Source organism: Artemia franciscana, chromosome 6, assembly GCF_032884065.1.
Source record: "Artemia franciscana chromosome 6, ASM3288406v1, whole genome shotgun sequence".
NCBI classification, from domain to species: domain Eukaryota; kingdom Metazoa; phylum Arthropoda; class Branchiopoda; order Anostraca; family Artemiidae; genus Artemia; species Artemia franciscana.
In genome coordinates this window covers 12,655,039-12,667,824 of record NC_088868.1, presented here as the reverse complement: position 1 = coordinate 12,667,824, position 12,786 = coordinate 12,655,039, and the positions used below count along the sequence as shown (strand labels likewise).

The 12,786-nt window shown below is 34.3% G+C and overlaps 2 protein-coding genes across 3 annotated transcripts in view; one reads left to right on the top strand and one right to left on the bottom strand.

Moving 5' to 3' along the window:
- The window catches only part of LOC136028066 (GTPase Obg-like), a gene marked incomplete in the record, with an annotated part of 43,678 nt that extends 35,376 nt beyond the window's left edge, over positions 1-8,302 (bottom strand). Inside the window, 2 exon segments of one of the 2 annotated variants that reach the window (XM_065705669.1) lie at positions 2,068-2,267; positions 8,144-8,302. 2 annotated transcript variants of the gene reach the window in all.
- Positions 8,303-11,431: 3,129 nt separating this feature from the next.
- The window catches only part of LOC136028065 (zinc finger protein 678-like), a 28,218-nt gene continuing 26,863 nt past the window's right edge, over positions 11,432-12,786 (top strand). Inside the window, exon 1 of the mRNA XM_065705663.1 lies at positions 11,432-11,530. The gene's annotated coding sequence lies outside the window, so the exon portion shown is untranslated. The remainder of the gene's footprint in view (positions 11,531-12,786) is intronic.

The following is a 12,786-nucleotide window of genomic DNA, read 5'->3' as shown; positions in this document are numbered from 1 at the left end:
AATTCAGCTCATAAATAGTTTTTAAAGTCTGAAAGTCAAAACAGAGGGCTTCTCATGCAACAATGAAATGAAATAAAGTATGAGATTCATTTAGAATATGATACATTCAGAATTTGCTTTACAGTTTGTCATAGTTGTAAAACAAAGACCAACAGGATAATAAGTCCACTTATCACGCAAAAATGTTGTTTCTGTTAGCATTTTCTCAACAAAATCAAGTCAAGCCCAAATATCAATAATGATAACTGATTAAAGCAAGGCTTTTATTATTGACAATATTAAAATCAGACGGTTTCAGCAATGGTATTGATAACATAGGGGCGGACTAATTTGTAAATAAACCTCTAAAATAACATAAATTTATAACAGAATTAAAAGACGGACCAAATTAAAATTTTAGGCACATTCCAGTACATTTTTCAAGGCAATATTTTTTTGGTCTCTTGTTGAGATTTTCTTAAACATAAAAATGACTGAACAGAATAATCTGGAGCCCATAGCCGTAGAAATTTTTTTTTATCCAAAAGCATGTGAATAAATAGCTGTGTTTTTGATCGCCGTTTCGCTTAAAATCTGTTTATGATGGCCAACATGTTCACCATTGTGCTTATCTGCGTTTTCACTCGAGTAAAACTCAGAACGGCAACCGGCGATGTTATAAGTCTATGGCAAAAAGCAAAAAATCTTTGAACTCTGATTAGAAGGACGTTGGACACCACCTTGGAATCAAACTGTATAGAATTTAGACAATAAAATGGACAATCATGAGCTAGAAGTCTTACACTATGAAAATGGGTACTTTAAAGTAAAAGATGAAGGTTTGAAAATACTTCTCAGCATGGAAAGTATTAGGTACACGACAAAAAACAGGATTGGCCCCGTTGGAGAGTTAAGGGTAACTGGTTGACTAGCCGATAATTTTAAATTTCATTGTTATATAAAATGACCTAAGTTTCTGCTCAGAAAGGAAAGTAGAACATTGCATAAATAGCCTAATAATAGGTTCAGTATGCAAAAGTAATAGCTTTGCAATCAATTAAATTTGCATGTATTATTTTATATTTGCCTTAGTCAACATAAATTAAATTTGATTTTATTACTTGTTGGAATATTACTACTGGCCTTCAACTGATGTATTAAAGTAAGAATTTAGACTAGTCTGGTTTGAATTCTAGATGATGGCCTTTTTACTATCTTGGAAAGTAGTTGAGCTCGCTGAATGAAATTTAGGTTTAGATCTAGAGCAAACATTGGCCTCAATTGAGAGGGAATGCCCCTTCCTACTGAAATATTGAAAAATACTCTTGGGGGACATATTTTTTATGAGTAATTCCTTTTTTGGTATTTCTTATGATAAAAAAAACACTTTTACCCCTTCAGATTTTGAAAAAAAAAACACATTTTTGTGAAATAGTGCTACTGGAGACAAATATTGCCCTGGGAAGGTCTTATGAAATACCTATCTGAACTCCTTTTGGCTCCAAAGGGCATTGAGCTTGGACAAACCTGGTGTTATAAAAGTTAAACTACTTTGATGCTTTGAAAAACTATAATTCTAATGAAAGCACCTTCCTCATCACTTGAGACAGCTTCTAGCATGGAACTGAACAAATGGATTGTTTAAATCTCATCTAGTTTAAATATATATATATATATATATATATATATATATATATATATATATATATATATATATATATATATATATATATATAGTTCCTATGTAAGTCCCCTATGTCCTATGTAAGTCCCCCATTTGAATGTAATTTATACAGTGGCACCATTTGGGAGGGGGGAGGAGTAGGTACCTCCTCGATTTTTTTTCTCCCCACGTAAATTTTGGATAATACCTTTAAAAGGATATTTTCGATGAGAAATTTCACTTTTTGGTATTTCCACAAGAAAACTGAAAAGAATGACAGATTTACTGACTCTAGTTTTTGAAAAACAAATTGTTTGCCCCCTCCTACTTTTTATAATTTGATGTACATGAATTAATATTTCATGATGTGTCTTTTTATGTGTAATTTGAAGCATCCATCATACAAGGGATAAAAAAGAACTTACCTTCATCCTTTAAAATGTTTACATTTTCCTTTGCCATATCAGACAAATCATCAAATGACTGAAATCCTGATGAGATTATATTCTTTATTCCAAAATTTTCCACTACTGCTCTTGAAAAGCTAAAGTTTCCATCACCAACAATTAAAAACGGTTTATCTTTGTCAGAGCATGTAAGAACTTCTTTAAACACATTCATGTTCCTATAATAGTGCAGCAACATAAATTTTTATTTTCTACTACAATAATATAGTAAAAACTTCATTTGGGAACTGCTTGCATTTTGATGTACTAGATAACTTTGAAAAAAAGTCTGAATGTATGAACTTGAGCATAGCTCAATAATCTAGAATCAGACTACATTCACTGCTATGGATAGGTCTGAGCAATGACTATTATTAATTAATAAATACTATGGTTACATCTTGAACAAGAATAAGTGAAAAGTAAGCATTTCTCGATTTTAGATATAGAGTTCAGAGCCATACAATAGATTTGAAAGGTATGTGTGATGCATCTAAACAAAGATTCGTTTTGTTTAGATTAAAGAAGATATTGCTAGTTATTTCGAGGACAGGGTAGGGGGGACAAAGGCCACAGAACTATGTTTTTGGTAACTATTTTCAAATTTTTACTGCAAGTCCCTTTGGACAAATTTTGCAGGAATATGATATGTCCTTTAATACAGATATGATGCCATATTAATCTACTTATTGTAGAATATGAACATCATTATGTTATCCCCTAGACTAATTTATATTTATTCTATAAAAATAAATGCACATCCTTTATCTCACCCAAGAAAGAATTAAAACAACAATAGTTTTTGTGAGAATTTAACTGTTTGCATAGGTACTCCACTAACTATTCCTTCTAGTACTTAAAGAAAAATCAAATATATCCTACTTGTCAGAACTCAATACTATAATGGCACCAAAATACTGGACAGTATCTTAGATGTTGTCTGGCATTAATAATGGTTGATGACACCTCTCACTGAACCTCACCAGTATGAATTTAAGCAACCAAGAACCACTATAACCGCATAATACATGAGTGTGATTCACAAGCTAATGAACTTTTATATTTTCCCTGACTATATTCAACAAGAAAATATATAGAAAATCTTTACTTCTATGCTATGTGAAACATTTCACAGTTTAGTAGACACAAAAAGTCAATAAAAAATCCTAACTTCAGTGCTATTTTTCATTTCTGCAAGTATTTCCGCAACACCTTGTAATTCTAAATTTTGATTTGATTATTCAACATCTACACCCCTGAAGGTACAGGAAAAGCTTGGAAATACCTATATTTCTACAGTTAAACCACATTTTCCCTTGTTACTATTCATTTTTCCACGCTTTGTTTCATTTCTCTAAAAGCATTGAGTGGCCTGAGAACATTCAAGCACAATTATTTTAAGGGCAGACAGAGAATTTATAAAGGAAGGAAGCCAGCAGAGAGCTTATCTGAGGGGGGGACGGTGAAGGCTGGAAATTATTAAACTTGAATTTACCCCCAAATTTATAATGAAAATTAATCTAAATTTATAAAAAAAACATTCATTTACTTGAGTACAAAAAGGAATTTGTCAAAAAGAAGAAGACAGATAGGGCTATGATAAGGCAACCCCTGTTAAACAGCTTTCAGAATATCCAATTTAATTCAGGACAAGGCCTACCAGTGTTTTATGTTTCTAGAAAAAGTAAGCTGTGAAAAACAAATATACACACCAGTTTAAGGACATCCTGCTTTTGTTTGGCCCTGGCTTGATGGCCAAATGGTATTATTTTTGGCAACCTGCCATCCCTCATTCATAAAACACAGCCTAATAATCTAAAAAAATTTCTCATTAAAACCCTAGCCATACCTTCCATGCAGTTTATTATTTCATAATATCTGATGTCTAAAAAGTAAACAATGGTATTGCTAGGGGACTAGGGGGGAGAACAAGGGGAGACAACTGTCCTTGGGCATTCCTCTGAGGGTGCCCAAAACTGAGTTATGTTTCTTTCACTTATATAGTGGTAGCGATGGTGCGTCGATGGGGGAAGAGGAGAGTGGACATTTTCCCCAAGCACTGAAAACCCTATCAATGCCATGAGAGTAACTAAAACTATCCTTAGCCAACTCTTCTCAGAACATCCAGCACGTAAAAAAGCATATAATGGTTTGATACCTTTCATCTTCTTTATCACTTTTTGTGAAAACAAAAAGAAAATTAATGTTGCTATATATCTCCCACATAGTTAAAAACCTCTCAGTTTTCTTTCATTTGTGGGAAACAAGAAACAATCCATTCCAAAAAATAAACAATTGAACTATCTATATATCATCTAAGAAGCATTTTAAGCTCAAGTTGCAGCTTAGAAACTTATTACTAAATGCCCATTCACAATGTGATTTAACAAAAACTGAGATTTAAGGTTAGTAGTTGCTTGTAAGTATTTCAATACAAACGTCTGCTATTGAGGAAAACTTGCAAATTTTAAATTACAAGCATTTTTCTAACTTGGAAAATAGTTGAATCAGGTGAAGATACCCAGAGCAGACAATAGATTATGTCTAGAAAGATCTTTTAAAGTAAATTAATGAGTTTGCATCCCTACTGAAATAAGTAGTCTTGGTGGAGCATTCTAGACGATTTGCAGAAAATACCAAATTCTTACTTCCTTTTTATTACTAACACTCCATTAGATAAATTTTTAAAGGCTAGCCTTTTTCAACTTAGTTTTCTTTTTTTAGGAGTTTTATATTTTTTTGCTAAATTCTTTAGAACTTCCATACTTTGCCATTAATTTTTTGTTATGGTTATTTACAAGACAGAAGTCAAACAGAAAAAATAGAAATAAACTATTAATATCTCCATTTAATGCTCTTTCCAAGCATAATAGCCACTCCTGTTGTAGTGGTATCCAAGATTACAGCCAACCCCCCTCCTTATCAATTCATCCTTCTTAAATTAGGATTTTCACTGTCAATTCCATGGAACATAGGGCAAGTATCAATATAGTCAGATTGATTCCATTGGCTTTTAAAGCTTGACAACTCTAGTGCCTTTACTGTATCCATCTCTGATACAGTAAAAGACAAGTTTTAGGAAAAACTTAACCAGCAAATGTAATGGTCAAATGGGTTTCTTGCAAATATATACAAGTGTTGAAACTAACCAAAAATAGTGTTAGCTTATACTGACAATAAATATAACAAGAATTTTCTACCTGCAAAAAGACAAACAGTATCTTATTGAGCTCTGAAGCACAATAAGTAAACAATTATTTGCAAAATGTTCAACAAATGTTTTGAACATGATTCAGGAATTTCAATTGCCTATTAAATGCCTAAAATTTCAAAATCAATTGCTTTAAGCTTACTGATCAAGGGGTTAGCCGCACATCTGCAAGCTTTTCCAGTCAGGGATCAAACTGACTTTTTTGATGGGTAGGTCAACTATACTGAAGGCTCCATCAACAACCTAATGAGAGAAGAGTACACCATCTACAAATTTATAAGACTGAATTTCTTAAAGGTGTGTTTTACTCTCTGAAGTCAGCAATTGAAATTTCTAGATATGGTTGTTGAGGGCTCTATTGAGATAATTTTGAATCTTCAATGTACATGAAACATAAAGATCATGCAGAGCCATTCCTGGTACATAGGTCATCAAATAACAGACAATATTGAGACAGCTAAAAAATAGAAATAGGCTACCTTTAGAATGAACATGTTATAAAAGTATTTTCTAAAGGCAGTTTGCAATCATGGGCTAGCTGAATCCAAACATAGAATTCATTTTGGTATCAATGTACAGTTGTGGCTGTCTAGAAGGGTTTTGATAATAATTTTGAAGTCCTAAAATGCTTAATTATGTAATTCCTGAAACTTTTATTTACTTTACCCTCAACTTGTGTGCAAATATATAGCTGAAATTATATATTTTCCATGCATTTTTCATTTCTTAATTTTAGTGATGTTGCTTCTTCGCCATTACAGTCGTTAGTGGTGTCCTACACGGTGGTCGCCTTGGTCCTATCTTGTTCTTGTAATTTTTTAATTAATCTTTACATAGATGATGTTGAACTTCACAGAAAAGCTGAAAGCTATTCATACCAATTGCTTCTATAAAAAGACATTGATAAACTTTTGTAGTGGTCATTTGATAAATCTATGTATTTTAATTTTGATAAAACAGGTGTTATGTATTTTCTGCATGAAGCTCATCCTGTGTGTAGTTACATTCTTAAAACTTGTGAAATATATTTGTTGGATACCTTTTGGGATTTGGGAGTCCATTTTGATAGGTTATTGAAGTTAGATAAACATTTGGTGACTAAATAGAAATCTCAATTATAAACATTAGGCAATAAAAAGAAAATTCAAGAAAATTCAATGTTAGATGTTTCAAGACTTTTTAGTCTGTTGATGGAGTACAGTGTGTCTATTGTGTTATCTTGGCATTGATAATACAAATCCAACTTAGTTATTTCAATTTTTAAGCCATCAGGTGACACACCAGCATTATGCATAAAATTTACCAGCAAAAACCTGAACAAGCATACAGGTGTTTAGTTTTGTTTATAGAGCCTACCAGGCATGATTTTATGGTTCTTGGGAATTTTATGGTTTTCTCAATTTTTGCTATTCTTTGATTACTCTGTTTCTAAATGTCATCCAAATCTCTTCCAACAAGGAAAAATTTGGCTCTCTTGCAAAATGGAATACTGTGGTTGAAATCCCTCTAAAGTGAGATAAACAATTTTTGTTGAGAAATAAAAATATTAAATCTACATTGAATCTTGCAAGAGGAGGATTTACACAACCCTTCCATTGTAACAGAATAAAATTTACAAAAAGAAAAAACAAATCTTTTTATTCATTCATTATCTTAATTATTGCAAAAATGAGAGAATAATAAAGATAAAGACAAAAAAGCTAAAAATAACATCAATAATATTTTTGTAATTTCCTCTATTCCAAAAAAAAAAAAATGCCTTTGAGTTTACTGCTCTTTCGGGGCCTCCCCCAGACTACTCAGGATGTCCCCAGGTGGTGATAGGGGAATGCCTTACAGATTCATAGGGTACCTCCATAGGAGCCACAGACCAAGGGGAGACCTTGCCCCTGGGGTTCCATAATAGAAACTGGAGCACCCTTGCCCAGGGCCATAAAAAAAGATAAAAGAGAGAAGGACATTCAAATGTACACTCAACAAGGCCCACATATCCCATGAGTTACAAACCTTCTCCCAGTACTGAGTTAAATTGCATGATGATGCAGAAAACCATCATGGGAGGATCCTCTATAGGAGGACAACTGCAGCAGGGCATAAGATCCAAATATTTTGACAATGGCCTTTGCAAAGGGCCTTGACGCTTTTGAAGAGCCCCTGCAAGACTGGGAATCATGCAGTCAACTCTATTCCCAATTGAGGAGTGGTGCCCCTCAAGGAAATTATAGGCAAGTAAACAACAAGGCATTTGCATGAGATACTAATTGATTGAAAATTATTCTGGGCTTGGTCCATTTTGACAGGATTTGTGGGCTGAAAAACCTTATCCTAGCTAATTTACCTACTGTGAGTTGCCTCCCTGTAACAGCACAATATTAGTAGGCATGAATATATAATGAGTAAGAGATAATAGGCTTGAGACTGTCTTTGCAGGATTTACACTTTTTTAATGGAAGAGCATTGCCAAATGCTGAAAACCATGTTGTGACCAAGATGGGTCCAGAATTACACAAAGTCTGTATTCATTTTGGAGGTTCCAGGGACTTCTTGCTGCCTGGTTCTAAGCTGGCTTAAGCACTTCGGGATAGACTTGAGCAGATATGTTGATCCCATCCTGTGCTGGTATCTGGGATCATTGCTTTTCCTAAGGCCAAAATAATTTCAATGATTTAAACAACAGATTTGTTTTACAAGGAAGAATTAGCAAAAGTACTAAAAGGATTAAAAATAATAAGGCTCCACATGCTGATAGGGTTGTAAATGAGTTTCTTAAATATAGTGGCTCTGATGTTAAAAATAAGTTAGGCCTGAAGACTATGAATATTATTTTTGAAAAAGAGGAAGTACCTTGATAAAATTTTTATTCTGAAGATGTGTTTATATCCTAGCTATTTCAACCGTTCAAAGAATATTCAAAACAATTAATCATAAAGAATAACAGGGATGAAGCTCAACCACTTTGTTTTTGTACAATTTGGCATTCATTCGAAACTTGGCGGAATGGTATCAGAGCTGACAAACGTTTTATAAAGTGTCGTAATATGCGGATTTTGAGACGCTTCGAATGTCCGAAAAACTAGTGGCTCCAAAAGTCTTGCCATTTATGCCTCTTTTTGGTACTCAAGCTTTCGCCCCCTGACATGATTAAGTGATACATAGGGCTATGCGATTTTATTTGCGATTCATTTTTAGCCAGAGGTATCAAAATTTGCGGATAAGGGATGCTTCGGATGTCCAACAGAAGAAAGATCACGGATGCGTCTTTATTTGTTATTTTTTGCCAGAGATAGTCTTATCACATCAATAGCCCTACAGGACCTAGAGAAGGGTTATTCTAACAGAAAGAGATACATTTTGCACCCATTTTAACTGACATAAAAGTTTAAAGGGCAGTTAGCCTATCACAGACATAACAAGAAAATCTAAAGTCATATTGTTTGCAGGGATACAAATTCCCGTGTAATACTATCAATCGATATATTAATTATTGTTGCGTAATCTTTATTGAATAAACGGTATTCTAGTTGTACTTTTAAAACAGTAGAAGTGGTAGGGTTAGTCACTGTACTTCTTGGGGAGATTTTCCATCCAGCAGGTGCAATTCCTCTTTCCCTGGCTCCAAGCCCTGTCCAGCATGGTCATTCCTCAACGAACACATTGTATAGGAAAAAACATAGAATACTGACTTACTCTATTAAGATGTAGGGGGCATATTGCCACACTCTGTTTCTATATAGGGGAATTTGATGACACTCCATTTAGAGTATTCCTTGCGACATTGTGTGGACTATTTATATGACAAGAGATAAGGCCTTTCTCATCGCTTTGTATTAGAAGATAGCTGGGTCGTCACGGTATTGTGTAAATTATATCTCACACCTTTTGTCTTTTAAACACATGTTTTCCTGGGAGGAAATCCTTTAATCTGGTTATAAGCCCCACGCAACGATTTCAAGACATTATTTCAAGGCTAGAAAACATACCCCCTCCTCCAATGCAAGCATATTTAGTCCAAACAAGCTATTCAGACCGTATTTTTAAGCTCTCACCTCTCCCCGTTAGACAAGCAATTTCTAATTGGGAAACAAACTACATACAAAAAAATTGCATGCCATAACATTTTTTTAACCCATTGTAACACATTTATTTTCCAAAATAAAGGACTTACCATTATTTACAGAGGGAAAAAGAGAACTGGGGGGGGGGACTCAATACACCTTTAGAGAGATCCAGAAATATAAGTTTATTTTCCTCTTTTTCTAAATCCTTATTATTTTTTAAACAAGAGCTTTAGATTTTATCGTGGGATATACGGTCATATTGGAAGAGGTCCCTCGGGTGCTGCGAATAGAGCTTTTCAGAAAAACCTCCCCACTTATGCCTTCGTGGAGGCTTCGGGTGCTTCAAGACAACACTTTGACTAGGAGTATACTCGGCGTTTAGGGTATAGAATTTGGAGGGGGGGATAAACTTAGAATGGGGTTGTCTCACATTTTTGGAGTTTGTCTTAGGACATTCACCCTTCTAGAGTTTTAGAGTTTGACCGAATATTCAATTTTCTTGAATAACAGACTTTCTTTAATTTTTTTTTTGATTGATCAAATTCAGATTTTGGGGGTTAGTCTTAGAACACTAACTCTTTCTACTGCTTGAGTATTTGGCTGTATTTTCACTTTTTTTGTAATGTAAACCTTTTTCCGACGTTTTTTTTTTATTTTTTAGATTGATCCAACTCAAATTTTGGGAGTTCATCTAACGGAAGTAACTCTTTCTTGGGTTTGAGAGTTTGATCGAGTTTCAATTTTCTCGAATATCAAGCCTTCTCCTAATTTTTTAACTATGATTTTTGGATCCATAAAACTCAAATTTAGGGAGTTCGTCTTAGAACATAAGCCCTTCTAGAGTTTTGAAGTTTGATGGTATTTTCTATTTGTTTTAATATACGCCATTTTCCGATTTTTATTATTATGGGTCGATCAAACTCAGATTTGGAAGTTCGTCTTAGGACATAAGTTATAGTCCAGAAGCCAAGTGAAGCTATATACCTTATTTCCAAAAGCACATGTCGTGTCGGGTAAAATTTTTCTTAGTGCATATGTTTATAAATCATTATAAATGATTCTGAGTTACTTGGGTTCAGCTTATTGGAGAGATGACATCATAGAAAAGGCATGTATAGAAACATACTGTTTTTTTAATCTTTCCGATTGAGAATTGGAAGTATGGCCAACAACTTTGAAGCTATACAGCACTCATGCATTAAAAAAACTCACTCGTTATTTACCCGGAAGAAACGGAAATCTAAGAAAAAGTGTTGAGCAGTCTCGACTAAAAAGCCCTCGTTTGCTAAAACCACAGCTTAGATATATAATACAGTTACGAAAACTCCTATCTTACACATTATAAGCTTTTGGTAAAGAGCTCTGAACTTGGCACCTCCTAGGTCGTACTACAACACCATAGGCGGGAACGCAATTTTGTTTTGTTTGTCCAATTGCTCCGATCTTTCAGATCCTACTGCTAGTTTTCCGCTTGGCTGCCAAATTGACACATTTTGTGTCAATATGACACAATTTGATGTTCCGTGACACAATGACACATTCAGTCGAAATGATGACACAATCGACGAAAATGACACATTTTTCAATAAAAAATGACACAATCGACAAAAATGACACATTTTTCAAAAACGTTGACACATTTTTCAAAAAAATGACACATTTTTGTCATCCAAGTCTTGTTTTTAAATGGCAATAAAAGAAAAGTAAAATTTCAATTTTCCACCTCCAGAAAAGCTACAAATTAATGGAAGGAAATAGCGGTACCTAACGGTGGCAGTAGTACACAAACAGTGCGGAATACAATACAGGACAGATCAGTGTTGCGAAAGGGACACTTTTAGTGCTTTTTTGACACTTTTTCACTCTGGGTGACACCGTGCCACTATTGGGTGAAAAAAGGCAACTTTTTGAAAAAAGGACACTTTTTTGGCATTTTTTCAAAATCAATACCATATGTATTTATTTTCATTTTTTTTTTTTGGCTACAACTGCTTTAAATTTGTGCTTTGTGCTTTTCAGGTTCGTTTTCGTCTTAGAGATTTTTTTTTGTCGTATCCGCACTACTTTACTTTTCAAAAGCGCGAAAATTCAAATGTAGTGAAACGTGTGACTTGCTCAAGAGAGGTTAGAAAAAAAATTGATAAAAAGAACTGAAGCAAGCATATAACTGCTGGTAAGTAAAAGCTTAAGGTGTTTTATGACTTGTAGTCTACAGGATTATGCAAAGGTGTGACCTGGATAGTAGTTAGTAGTAAACTATCTGATTTGCTGCTGCTTAATCATTTTCTGGACGAGGGGGAACCTCAGTTGATTTTCTGGATTAAGACATTAGGATTTTGGTAAATATGCAGTTTAGGTTCACATGCATTTGAGAGGGTGGACCCTGTCCCACATGGGTACAGTCTAACCCACTAGAAAATTCTTTGGTAACTGTCAAGATCATGTAATACTGTCATAGACTGAACATCACATCCAGTGTACTAAGTGCTATTTAGCAATATGTGCTTTTTTGCCTAAAGTGATGAAAGGATGCAAGAATGGCAGTGAAAAATGTTTTGTTTTACATGCTGTAACCTGGTGGACTGTTCAGAGAAGAAACAGAAGACTATTATTGGAACCAACCAAGCTGGACCTCTGTAGAACGCTTCTGAATTGGAATCCAATTTATTCTGTATCTACTCACTTTTCGTAAGCCTTCATAACATGAAATGCACTGTATGTGAAATCCAGCACAGTCTTTCCCTTGTAGAGGTCTCTTCATGCTTTCTAGGTTTTTTGGTTTGGTCCATCTTGAGCCGCAAAGATGGCAAAGGCCTAGCTCAAAATATTTCGGATTTGCTTAGACATTTGTTGTGCACCATTCTGCTTTTGGTGAAAAGGATTTTGATTAAATAAGCCTTTCCATTGTCTTTTACAGACGTCTTCGACCTTTTCTCAGAAGAAAGAGGGTAGGCAGAGAGAAACAGTCCTCAAAAAACCATAGCTATTCTTGACACCAAAAGGCCTTTTTCTTTGGTTTTCTATGCTTTTTCTTTCTTTTTTTCAACATTTGATTAAGCACATGTAATATTTGTCTTGTCACTATTTGCAAAGAATTTGACATTTCTTTGTTTTTTGAAGAATATATTAGCTTTATACAGAACAAGTGATATTTGTCTTGCCATTACTTCTCTCCTTATCAAGTTTGATCTCTTAGTCAATTGATCTCATGAATACATTAATTATTGGGTGAAATAATAATGTGGTTGTGTATTTTTGCGATAGCAGTGTTATCAAACGCATTGGCAAAAGCCAGGTGAAAAGGATGTGAAGCACGTTCCAAGCCAAGCGCATTTCACATGCTTTTTGATATCAGTCTGCAGGAAATGGTTGACAAAAATTTTGCAGAAGATATGATATGCTACTGAAGGAAAAGAGGGAGCGAGGGTA